This window comes from Amblyomma mixtum, chromosome 3, assembly GCF_055824585.1.
Source record: "Amblyomma mixtum isolate Tamu chromosome 3, ASM5582458v1, whole genome shotgun sequence".
Taxonomy (NCBI): domain Eukaryota; kingdom Metazoa; phylum Arthropoda; class Arachnida; order Ixodida; family Ixodidae; genus Amblyomma; species Amblyomma mixtum.
In genome coordinates this window covers 152,142,895-152,155,104 of record NC_143014.1, presented here as the reverse complement: position 1 = coordinate 152,155,104, position 12,210 = coordinate 152,142,895, and positions in this window count along the sequence as shown.

The following is a 12,210-nucleotide window of genomic DNA, read 5'->3' as shown; positions in this document are numbered from 1 at the left end:
GATGGAAGGCATGCAATTAATGTAAGGCTGCTTTGAAACAATGCTATTTGTTCGATTCAATTAGATTCTTATCATCCGCCCGTCTGAATAACTGACTCCCGCGAAAGCGATGGCATTGAGCAATAACGAATTGCGAAAATCATCAGAATCAAATCGAACTAGAATATCATATCCCCCACCCAGTTTCAGTGGATAACAAATCACCATACACTCGTGCCGTAATGAAGCCTGCCATTAGTCTAGCTCACTACAGAGACTCGCGCACAGAACCAACCCTTCACGCTTGAGATGTGCCCCAAGTCGTGTGTTCAGGAATGTTTTTGAACAAATAGCGCCTCGTGTTTGCATAGGCCCTTCTAGTCTAGCCATATCTTTTATTTAGAAATATAGGCTTGGTGGCTGCGTTTCGCTGCAGCGGGAAGACTTCCTGTTCTCATGCTTTATGTGTATTGCTGCTGGCACCATAAAACTTACGCAATTATAGAGGCTCTTCTATACGGTTAGCTTACGAACACCCATACAACATAGCAGCACTCCTAAGGTATATTGTTACAGGAAAACTCGGACAACAACGTCTTAATGAGCCCCGGTGAAGCATGTAGTAGCCCCGCGTACTAGTCATATAACGAGCGCGTCCTTCACGAGCGCCGCCTCATGGCAAATGTACTAGGAGCCAATTAACTGACCAACTGAGAGAATTATGGAAGGGTCCTGTATGTTTTTTTTTTTTTCCTTTGAAACTGGGAGCTCGCAGATTGGGGGGGGGGGGGGGGGGGGGCGTTTTTCGTTGCTGTCCGTCGTCGCGGCCACGCCAGGCAGGAACCTGCGCGCCCTGTTGCTTTGCGGCGCACCGCTCGTGCACTTTTCGCCGTTTTTTCCGAGACGGCAGTGCAGTAAAGGTAATACGCCTACCCTCTTGTTTTTTTCAGCATGCTTGAATACGTAGACCAGGCGCAGCCTGACTCATCTGTTGCCATTTTGCGTCCGTTTTGCACAAGCACTTGCGACGGAGGAAACAGCGTTGTTCAGCGCGCGTACCAATACTCCTCGGACTAGTTCGAGGAATCACCGCAGCGTGGCTGTCGAATTCATAAAAATCATAGGGTGCCTCGATGCCAACGAGGCACCCTATAAAAATCAGTACCATATGAGACAGCGATGACTGTGCCCTGTTGAACGTCACCAGATTATGGATTTGTCTCACATAAAGGCGTTTTATGCAGCTTTTCTCGCAGTTTTAACCAGCTTCGCTGCTGAATGTGGAGTAAAATTGGACAGTGCAGGTGCACCTTTAGGGTAATATGAATGAATGAATGAATGAATGAATGAATGAATGAATGAATGAATGAATGAATGAATGAATGAATGAATGAATGAATGAATGAATGAGTTTGTGCCAGATACACCATGTGGCGAATAGACTGACTGAGTGACTGACTGTCACCCGGTGATAAATTAATGCCAGTGGAATGCGCGCCAACGTCCTCAAGAGGGAACAGCGACTCTTGGGCGTGTGCGGCGCTTTCCGGTACGAGCCAGACTTGCAGATTACAGGTAGTGTGGTCGAAACGTTGTCTCCTTCGAGGTTTCGACGCGCTGCAGCCTTATAGGAGATGGCGGGCAGAAATAAGGTCCAGCGGCAGATCAGTGGCGCAGGTATAGTGCACCCAGCAAACCAAAAACCTCTCAGAGACGTCTAGCTGGACGTCTCTGAGAGGTTTTTGGTTTGCTGGGCAGTTCATGCTGTCGGTCAAGTACGTCTTTGCGAGCGCAGCACCGGTGTGAGCTTTGCGTATCAGCACCTGCGCACCTTTTGTAGTGCCTTCGTATAAGAAGCGCAGGTCCGTAGGGCATGCACTGTTGCCCCACGTGGCTTGCAGTGGCTGATTACGCTAGCAAGACTGGGATGCTCCTGTTTGCGATGTCTTCCATGGGCGCGCTCGCACTTAAAGAATAAGAATAAAGGGCGCGAACGAGAGCAGAAATAATGATGATGATTCATTGACGTCGCTTCTTTCATTCTAATAGCAATGCCCTCGTTGCATTATTCAGTCGGTGGCTGCATAAGATATGATCAATGAACCTGGCAAAACCAATCTTTTCCCGTGCATGGTCCATTCAGTCGGTGGCTGCATAAGATATGATCAATGAACCTGGCAAAACCAATCTTTTCCCGTGCATGGTCCTTTCTGACCGAATACCTCCAGCATCGGAAAAATTGAAAGAAATTGGTTGTTGAGGGAAGGAAATTGCGCAGTAACTGTCTCACATCTCGGTGGACACCCGAACCAAGCTGTAAGGGAGCATTAGACTCGTCATTCGTCGGCGTGTTACTCACGGAGGCGGGTCACTTCATTCTTTTTGCGTCTTATGCGGCGCGGCGGTAGTTTCTGCGCGCATTTAGACTCTGAGTTCCTCGCGCACCGCCACGCGCAAGCACGGACCCAGAAGAAGAAGCGCATTCTAACAGTACGGCAGCGTTTTCCGACACCTCCTCCGTCCTCGTTTGAAAACGCTGCCGGTACGTTTGGTAGCTGCGATAGGAGCCTGCCGAGCACCAGGCGGATACTCCAGGCTGCCTCAGCGCTGCCCGTGGCTGCGCCAGCGAAAGGGTCCTTGGCGCAGGCCATTCAGCTGCGGGCGGTCCCGGTGGGGCCACATCTGTGCTCCAACGCTGCCGCCACCACCATCGCCTCCTACTCCACCGCGGCCGGCACCATTTGTGGCCGCGGTGGCAGCACGGCCAACGGCACCTGCATCATGGCATCCACCGAGGGCATGCCGCCCACCGACGCCGCTTCGCTCACAGCCACCCGTGTACCAGCAAACACCATTGGCACGGATACCAGTGAGTCCCACGAAATGCAACGAGCTCTCACATTGCGCTTTCCTCTGCGAGCGGCTGAAGACAGGCTGGGCCGGTCTCTCCACCTCGCCGCCAGTCAGTTTCGAGCCGAAACCCCAGACGGCCAGGAAGATGTCTCGAAGACTCGCATGGAGGTCGGTGTGCTTGGCATGTGACCGCCCCTTAGCACCAGCAGCCTTCAAGCTACGCGACTCAGCAGGTCTCAAAGGGCAGAGACATTTGACAGAAGGAGGAGAAATGTGAGGAAAAATAACAAAGAACCCGCCACTAGGTGCTGTCAGATAGGACGGAAGCGTCGGTTTGCCGGGGTGCACATATTTTAAATAAATAGCACTAAAGGGCCTTTTTGTGTTTATTTCATTAGCACAGTGTGCGCGGGGTTTTGTTCCCGAAAGGAGCGTGTTGTGCTTCCACCTACTCACAACACTTCTCTCCAACGATATATAACCCATTGCTTCAAATTTGGAGAGAGAGAGAGAATAAACATTTATGTAAAAGGAGATCGGAGCGGATTGTGGATGGGGTCCTCAGTTCAGGACTCCAGTAGATTTCACCGATGCTTTGGCGATGGAGACTAGCTCCCCCTGGTCCGGACACATAAGGATCGGACACACATCTCAACATCTCAACCAAAACCAGTCTCGGGCCACTCGGGGGCAAGACGGGTAGACACGGCAGTCATGGATCAGTGTCGTAGCCTGGCGGCAAAATCTGAACTACTCGCAAGATGGCGGCAGTGGAACCGCCACCTTAAGTGCTCCACTGGGCAAAATATGTGGCAGGCATGCCTATTCCAGAGGCACGGTGTTAATAATACGGTATGTAGTAGACGCAAGGACACGCTATCACGATGCTGCTGTCTGCGTACTTGCTATTCGGCATCCGATGCAACATATCTGGCAAAATCGAGATGTTACCCTTTCTAGCCATACACTATGTATGCATGGGATGTGATAACTGAACAATAATACTTATTGGAGAAGGAGCAGGAAAAATTAGAGCGGACACTTAAGCTCCGCCTTAAGCGCATGACGCGATAGCGTGAGTTAATTCCCATATATATGCAGAAGGTCATTCTCTACTTTGCACTCATAGATCCCTAGGAGTTCTCGTACCTGTCCTGAGAGAGTGGTGCAGCGGTTAAGTGATGCGCCTCTGCGATTTCAGTTGCTCCCAGTGGTGAGCCTTGTGGAGCCTTGTGGAGCCCAGGTTGCTCTTTCCGAGCAAACAATTACTAAGTGCCACCTGCCACGGTGGGAAGTTTGCTCACTATCCGGTGGGCAGGTTGTGATGACGCCGTAAGGTCACGCGACCTAGGTGGCCGACCACCTGCCTTCTAGGTTGCTCTCTGGGGACCATGCAACTGCCAGAGCCATGCTCGTGATTTTTCGCTCACAAAGTAGACACTGGATTTTCTGGAGCACGGGGTCTCGTGTTAAAAATGTCACTCGAGGCTGTGAAAAAGAGCGCTTGTTGCGCCAAGGCCCATTGCTTATTTGCCAAGATCAAGCAATGCCAAGGACTTCAGTAGGTGAGGGAAAGTAAGGGAATAAGGGGAGGTAGTGGCAGTGTTACAAGGGCATAATGTGTTCTCTATCTGCTCTGATATTGCATATTGGCACAATGATTCTGCTCTGATATTGCATATTGGCACAATGATACATCGCCAGTGTCGTACGTGTTGCTTGAGGAGTCTGCTAGCACGCGCTGCACAATGAAATTGCACTGAACACCACCATCGTTTTTCACGGTGGCACACACAGTTCCATGCACTCGTGCCATGCTCCGCCCCTTCAGAACGTGCACCACCGCATGAGTGGCGGATAGCCAGACATGCGGCACCGTACGAATGCACTACGAGCGCCATCAGCCAAAGAAACCAATATATAACGTTGCCCCTCTCCGAGATGGTAGGGCGCTCCACTCAACGCCTTCAAAGCACCTGTTACCTATCCCTGAGAGGCTAAAATAAACACAGCAAAAACAAACATGAAATTTTTTTCCTGATGCTCTTGTTGGCCCTGCAATGTTCTGTTGTTTCTAAGGTACTCTGTTTACTGTCAGCACCGCTGGTATGTTAAGCTACCCATCCAACCACTTATCTCCAAGGGATGTCACAATTTGGTTCAACATCCACGAGTTGGAGTGTAGATTGGTGGGACGTCCGCAAATTGTTTCTGGAAGTGCGTGAGGAGCCGTGTGCGCCTGATGAACGTTGTGAGGATGTTTTTATGGGATACTGATTATTGTTATTTATAATGTGATTCGTAACACGTTCTGTGGGCGTCCCGTAGATGCCCGTAAATGTTTTTGCGAAATATTTGCAGTGAGAGCTCAAGGTGATGCAATTCAAGTTTCTTTGGGGTATAAAATACAACAGCTATAGTTGACTCATGTAAAATTAAATGTATACCAAGATGTCTTCATCCAGCATTCGAGCGAGCAAGTTCCAGGTATAAATGAAATGTGAAATGAAATCTGGATCATTATATAAATTACTTTTGTTGCGAAAGCAACACTACGCGAGTTGCCGAGCCATTTCGCGGAGCTGACGAAAGGCCATACTGCGCATGCGCGAGGAGCAGTCACGTCACACGGCATATATCTGGCGTGCCGCCACCGTCGCTGCGCGGGTGACTCAGGGGTGCCGCCGCGCGTTCTCCATTGCCTCTCTCTCTCCTCGTTGCTTTCGCAATCCTCCAGGTTCAACCAGAGCTAAACCACTGCCAATTTTTTAAATGGGAGGAGCACCTAATTTTTTGTTTAAGGCATTGATAAATTTTCCTGTGCCTTGCGCATAAGCTATTTTACACCATTCATATTGCGATAAATGTCTGCTGTTTTTTATACATTCTAAAAACCTCTTGTATCTGCTGCTTTCAAGACAAAGTTCTAGTCAGTATAAGTCAATTATTACTGCCAGCATTGCACGCGACCATTCTGTGTCATTCCATGGCTGTTGCGATGCTGAGGTCAAATAAGCTTTTTTTATTCTTTTAACATAAAGTGTGAAGGTCAGGCTTCCGCGATGAAACGGCTTTTGCAGCTTTGGTCGTGAAGTAGAGCTTACACTCTAAAAAAATGATTTCCAGCACAGCAATTGAGACAGGCATCACGAACAAATTTGAACAAACAGAAAGCGATGCCTATAACGATAAAATGGAGCACTTTTCACACCCTCTGCATAGTTTATTTATTCACAGAATACTGCAGGCCCTTCTGGGCCCTAGCAGGAGGGGCAATACAGTGCAAAATGAATATACAAAAATAAAATACTGAAATAAAATTCGAAACACAAAGCAAATAAGTTAGATGGCGTCAATCTCCTATTTCTTCAATGGAGTCAATGTCACATAGTGCTGTTATAGGCAAAGCATTCCATTCAGTTACGGTGCGGGGGAAGAAGGAGTATTTAAATAGGTTAGTTCTGGCGGTGAATGGAGTTAGTGGAGTTAGTAGGAGTTAGTGCCTCAAGACAGGGTGGCACCGCGATATTGGCATGCTACAAATGAGTTCATGTGACTGCGATGAAAATAGGATGCATTAGCTTGACTTCTGAATTGATCAATTCATATTGGGGTTCTTGTAAGCAAGTTTTAGATCATGACAAGAGAGATTGTTTTTGTGGAGCAGAAGAAAGTTACATGTCCTTGATTTGACATGAGAGATGGACAGCCCGATAAAGCAACTTTTCTTTTCTTGTCTCAATAACAAAAAATTAAAAGCCAATGTTCTTATAAGAAGTAACTGACTCGATTCCGTCCTTTTCAGCACTTTTATTTCAAGAAATGTCAAAAGAAAAGAGAGGTGAAGTTGTACATGATTCAAACTATGCCCAAGACAAGTCAGATTTCAGTCTGTCCACTTGCTGTGGTCACTCAAAAGCAGAATAAAACTGCACCTTCGAGTAATGGGTGAATGATAAGTGGCCTGTAAAAGAAAATGTGAACTGTGAAATAACAGCAACAATGCAAAATAGAGAGATAATCCTGCAGCTGTGCTATGTAATTTTGGGCCAAATATTGATGTAAAGTCAGGCCGCAATGAAACGCGAACACGCATATGTCATACATTTCTGCTTTGCAGCGAGATATTCCTTTACAACCTAATTTTGATTATGCATTTCAGTAGGCCCTTTACCCAGACACATGAATCAGGCTAGTTGTACACTTCAGCTGAAAGTAGGCAGGCAAAATATTTTGTTTTCTTGACATGCCCTGTTCGCGTTTCATTCCGGTCTGACTGTACAGTCAGGCGGAGATGAAACATGAAGAGCATCTGTAAACAAAAATCCGTCGTCGGCGTCGGCTTTGTGCGCGTAATATCCCTGGAGAAGCAATCTAGGTGGGCCAACTAGATCACGTCACCTTATGGCGCCATCACAACCTGCCCACCGCATTGTGAGAAAACTGACCACCGTGGGAGGCAAAAGTTAGATCAATGATTGGTCGCGAAAGTTTGCTCGGGAAAAGCAACCTGGGTCTCACAAGCCCCACCTGTGCCAGCACCTGCCATGGCAAGGCAGTGACGGATCGCTTAACCGCTGTACCACTGCGCCAGGAAGGATATGAGGACTCCCAGGAATCTATGGATGCCAGAAATGACCATTTTCGCACATACGGACGTTAATCCATGAACGATATATCTCTCATACCCTTAAGGTGGAGCTTAAGTGTCCCCTCCAATTTTTTCCACTAGTTACTGTGTAGTCATTTTAGTCCTTGTAGAACCGAAGCACACAGTTTCACAGTTGAACGATTATTTCCCTTGTCTTAATGTCTAAAAGCACCGAACGCGGAACGGCGCACTGTATACACTGAGCATAGGTGCGTGCGTGCGTGCGTGCATGTGCTCGAAGGACTGAACGCATGTGCGTCCTTCATGCCTCGTCTTACAAATTCCACCTTGCAGCAACGCAAATAATAGAGCAGGGAACCGATGCGCCATGTAAAATAAAATAGAAGAAAATACCTGACGCTGTGGCTCAGCAATCGCGGCGTTTTGTCACATCACACTGCAGGGTTCGATACCAGGCCCCGACAGCCTCGTATATGATTAATTAAGAAGCAGAGCACCAGCAAAACACAGGCAGGAAGAGTTAAGGGACAAGCGCTTGACCCTTATTCCTGTCTGTGTTTTTCTGGTGCGCTGCTCCTTAATTATGGCAAACCAACTAGCCCCAGTCTTCCGCTTTACTGTATATGATGGCGGCCTAAAACAAATACCCACTTTTACCGAGACATCAGTGCCCGTTTCAGAAGCCTAGGTGGTCGAAATTAACTTGCAGCTTTGTACTGCGGCTTACCTCATGACAGGGAGATTCGCAAATCGATTAAGGAGTTAAGCTACTATCCACGAGCACCTGACAAAACATCTCGAAGCTCGTCGAACAGATAAAGAGCAAATTAGTTTGATTCCTTCACCGGATATATACCGGTGCACAGAAATTGCAACTGCTCATGATAGTTCTCTCCCTTTTTTTCCATTTCCCTGCTTCGCTGCAGGTGCGGGTTCAAGCTACGAGCTTCGTTACTCCCAAGATCGGCGCCATTTGTCAGATAATTTCGCCGGCCAGCCTGGCTTGGAACTTGTGGGCAATTCCTCTGCGCGGGGACGCACAGGCAGTCACTCGAGGCAGGACTTCGTACAAACGGTTTATTCTCACATGGCAGGGGGGCCGGTCGTCGTCGTGGCAGCTGGGTCAGGTGGTCCTTTTGGCAGGGCTGGTCCAGGAGCGAGAGAGCGCGAGCCTGCCCGGTCTCGCCTTATAAAGGCTCTCTCCCAGCCTCGCTCCCCCCGCCCCCCCACTCGGGAAGACGGGGTCCCAGGCTACCCGCGGTGAGCGGCGCGGGATTTGACTTGCCCGCGAGCAGACCCTACATCTCCCCCCCCCCTCAAACGTCCGTCCCGGGGTCCGCCAGCAGGCGTTCGATGACCTCCGGGTCCGGGTCCATAGAGTCGTCGCAGGGGGGAGGGGTGCTCGCCGGGGGGCCGTTCACCGCTGGCTGGACGGGCTCCTCACGAGCCGCCCGGGGGGGCGAGGCGCCTGGCTCCGCTGGGGGCCCTGCCGGCAGCGCCCTCCACAGCTCCTCGGCCGCCGGGGACAGCAGGTCTGGGCGGCTGGACTGGAGGATGCGGAGGGCCGCCTCCGGGCTGCCCCTCTGCAGTGGCGCAGCGGGGGAAGGCGCTGCAGCCGCCAAGCGCTTTTCCGCCGCGAAGGGGCTGCGCCTGGTCCCGCCACCTGGACCGCGCGCAGTAAGAGATGGCCGCTCCGTTGGCGACCGTGGTCCAGGTGGCCACGTGCCGCAGGACCCTGGGCCGCTTGGGTTGCGGCTGCTCGGCGGCCGAAGCGCCGGCTGGGTGCTGAGGGGGGCCCTGCGCCTGGTCGTCACTGGCCCTCTTGCGTTGGCCTGCACCACTGGGAGGTGCTCTCCAGTGGTTAGGCATGTGGTTTGGCGGGCGGTGGGGGCCACCGCGGCCGTGGAACCTGCGCCACTCGCGCGGCTCCTGCCGCCAGCCGGGTGGCGCGCCTTGATGGCGGCCACCGTTCGACGGTGGTCTGCCTTGCCTTCTGGAGTCCGAGCCACGGGCGTCGGTCCGCTGGAGCTTCCTAGAAGACATACTGAGAGGGCGAGAGCACTGCGAGTGATAATTGATCGAGAGACACGGGTGCTACCTGGTCCTCAGGTTGTAGCGTCGGTTGCAAACCGCACCGCTACCTGCTCGTCCTCCCGGGGGTGAGATCGCCGCATCGCGCTGATTTTCCACCGCTTCGCAGCCATCGTCCTTGCGAAGGTGGAAAGCCTTCAAATCAGCGACATGCACCGGACCGGCGGTTTCGCCGTTTGTCAACAACCGCAACTGGTAGGTGAGCGGCGTAGTCCGTGCCGTAACTTCGTACGGCCCCGCCCACTTGTGCGCTAGCGACGCGGCGAAACCGCGCGCTGCGTTACTAAGTGGGTGCGTTCTCTTGAGTACTAAGTCGCCCGTGTTGAAAACGACGTGACGGCGACCTTTGTTGTACTGATCCGCCTGCTCCATGCGCGCCACATCGAGGTTTTCACGGGCTGCTCGCTGCGCTGCCTCCAGGCGCTCCCGGAGCCTTGCCGCGTACTGCGAAAGCGGAGGGGGCGCAGGCCCCGCCGCGTCGAGTAGGGCATTCTCGGCCTCCATCCCATGCGCATCCCGGTTCTAGCGATTCGGCCGGCCTGGGGGGCGGCCGGTAGCGCAGTTCGGCGAGTAAATCCGCCTGCACGATCTTGGCCTCCTGCGCTAGGGCCTCGAGGTTTGTAAAACTGCGGCCCCGCAGATACGGCTTGAAGCGTGGATGGCACTGCCTGATCACACGCGCAACCTGATCTCGGTCGGTTGCCGTCGGGTCTGCCCTCTTGTACAGCTCTTGCATTGCGCGTACGTACTCGAGGAGGCTTTCCTCTGGGTGTTGGGTGCGCAACGCGAGCTCATCCAGCATCCGGCGCTCATAATCAGGCGGCAAGAACTCGGCGCGGAAACGATCTTTGAAGTCCGCCATCGACTGGAAAGTCGGCTGGCAGCGCCTCCATCGCGCCGCGCTCTCGACGTAGTGCTAGGGCAGAGAATAAACCGTTTGTACGAAGTCCTGCCTCGAGTGACTGCCTGTGCGTCCCCGCGCAGAGGAATTGCCCACAAATAATGGCGCCCAACGTGGGGCTTTAATTAACACCTTGTGGACGATTTCTCTGCCGATTTTGGGACGTGCAGCCAGACTCGTGGCAGGCCCTCTTTGTTCAGGGCCACGCCGGACCGATAGGGTTAAGGAGCGGGTCAGGCGGAATGTTCGCGGGGTAGCGACTTGTGCAGTGTTGTAAATTTGTTAGGGGTCTTGTGTTATTTATGTAGTTTTCGGGCCCCACGTTGGGCGCCATTATTTGTGGGCAATTCCTCTGCGCGGGGACGCACAGGCAGTCACTCGAGGCAGGACTTCGTACAAACGGTTTATTCTCACATGGCAGGGGGGCCGGTCGTCGTCGTGGCAGCTGGGTCAGGTGGTCCTTTTGGCAGGGCTGGTCCAGGAGCGAGAGAGCGCGAGCCTGCCCGGTCTCGCCTTATAAAGGCTCTCTCCCAGCCTCGCTCCCCCCGCCCCCCCACTCGGGAAGACGGGGTCCCAGGCTACCCGCGGTGAGCGGCGCGGGATTTGACTTGCCCGCGAGCAGACCCTACAAACTTTACCAGCAGAAACAGCCTGGAGATCTTGACTGGGCCACCGTACAGCTTCTGGAGGGCAAAGATGAAAACACTGCCGTCTATTTTTTCGCTCTCCGCACGAAGAACGTGGCGCACCCCTACAGCGACATCTCCAACGTAGTGACTGAAGTAATTGGAGGCCTCTCGAGTACGAGTACCGATGAAAACGTCAATACCAATGGCACTTCTACCGGCACGGATGAGGCGTCAACAGATTCCATGATGGGCGGGTCCAACAGCACGGCAGGGCCACTGCTGAAGACGACTACGGAAGGCAATGAGTCATCCTCGGCTCTTTTGTACTTTAACCGCATCACGGAGGAGCAGTTAAACTATGTAGTTGCCGGTGTAGCTGGCGGATTCGTTTTGCTCGTCCTCCTCATCAATTGTCTCGTGTGCCTGATATTCTTACGGCGCAGGAAGTCGAAAGACAAGCGCCGTAACACTGACTGCGTCGTTATCGAGAATGCTGTTGGCTCCGATAAGCCCATTAATGCCTACGATGAGCAGAGGAAATTTGATGCACCAGGAAACGTGGGAGCACTACGCCAGAAACTATCCAACCTGTCCCAGCGTCAAGATGGCGCAAATAACGCCACGACCGGGGACTCGGGCACGCGTTCAATGGACTCCCCAGACACTTGTTCTAAGGCGGCGCAGCCTTCAGTTAAGGCGTCCGACCGTGAAGCACCCATCGCCCTCGAGCCCCTGAAAGAGCGGGCGCCGAGTTCCGGCGCCCCAAGCGCCATGCCTCGCAGCGTAGCTAGGGACAAGCCTCGAAGCATTCGCACGGTGGTGTCCGAGTCCAGGGCGAACAACTCAGGCGAGAGGGTGACAGCCTCCTCCGGGCCGGAGCCACTGCTGCAGCGCCGGCCCTCGGGGTCTCTGCGCTCATCCAAGAGGTCCAACGCCTCCTCGTCGCGCACCACAAGGCTCTCCGACAGGTCCAGGCGCACGGAAGGAAGCAGAGCGCCTGGCTTCGGCGACCACACGCGAAAGCGCAGCGGCGATTATTACGACCGAGTCGTTTAGCTCCAGCCGCGGCGTGGACGTTTCTCAGAAATGCCAGCCCGTTGCAGATGCCCTGCCACTGGAGCCCACTGCATGCTAGCGAAACGTAT